This window comes from Trypanosoma cruzi (genome assembly GCF_000209065.1).
Source record: "Trypanosoma cruzi strain CL Brener chromosome Unknown tcruzi_1047053411207, whole genome shotgun sequence".
Classification (NCBI taxonomy): Eukaryota; Euglenozoa; class Kinetoplastea; order Trypanosomatida; family Trypanosomatidae; genus Trypanosoma; species Trypanosoma cruzi.
The window spans coordinates 1-643 of NW_891591.1; the positions used below are offsets into that span (position 1 = coordinate 1).

The 643-nt window shown below is 51.2% G+C and overlaps 1 non-coding gene across 1 annotated transcript, besides 1 other annotated feature; it reads left to right on the plus strand.

Moving 5' to 3' along the window:
- The first annotated feature begins 425 nt into the window (after positions 1-425).
- Tc00.1047053411207.10 lies at positions 426-537 on the plus strand. The gene has a single exon (XR_008254048.1). It is a non-coding gene; the product is annotated as a spliced leader RNA (transcript).
- Positions 538-561: a microsatellite.
- The last annotated feature ends 82 nt before the right edge of the window (positions 562-643 follow it).

Genomic DNA, 643 nt, shown 5'->3' on the forward strand with positions numbered 1-643 from the left:
ATATAGCCCCGTACCCCCTTGGGGGGGTGCCCCCCCCCCCCCACGTTGGGTGTCCGCCACCTCCTTTGGGCCCCCTCATTTTCGCTTCATGGGTGGTATTGCCTGCATTTTTGTTTTGTTTTGTGTTTTTTCCGTCTCGTTCCTTTTATTTGCCTTTTTTTCGGGTATGCCGCGCTTTTTCCTGTGTTTTCCGGTGTTTTTGCCTTGCTTGCACACTTGGGTGCATTTGGTGTTCCACACTCGCCATGTGGGTTTTTTTCGCCCCCTGACGCCGTTCACGGCGCTATCCCGGGGCCGACGTCCCGGACCCTGACCCCTCCCCAGTGTGGCCTGGGAGGGGGGGGGGGGGTTTTTGTACACGGTCCCAAGTGCCGGGAAGGACCCCTCATCAAAATTGAAAACCGTTGTGGAACACAACTCCTTTCAACTAACGCTATTATTGATACAGTTTTTGTACTATATTGGTACGGGAAGCTTCCAACCCGCCTTTGGCGGTTATGTTTGGTCAATTTTTTTTGACCGGGGTTTACGGACCCCTTTTTTTTTTTTTTTTTTTTTTTTGTGGGTCTGTCCGCCATATCCATATACCCCTATATATATATACCCATATATATATAGCCCCGTACCCCCTTGTGCGGCTGCC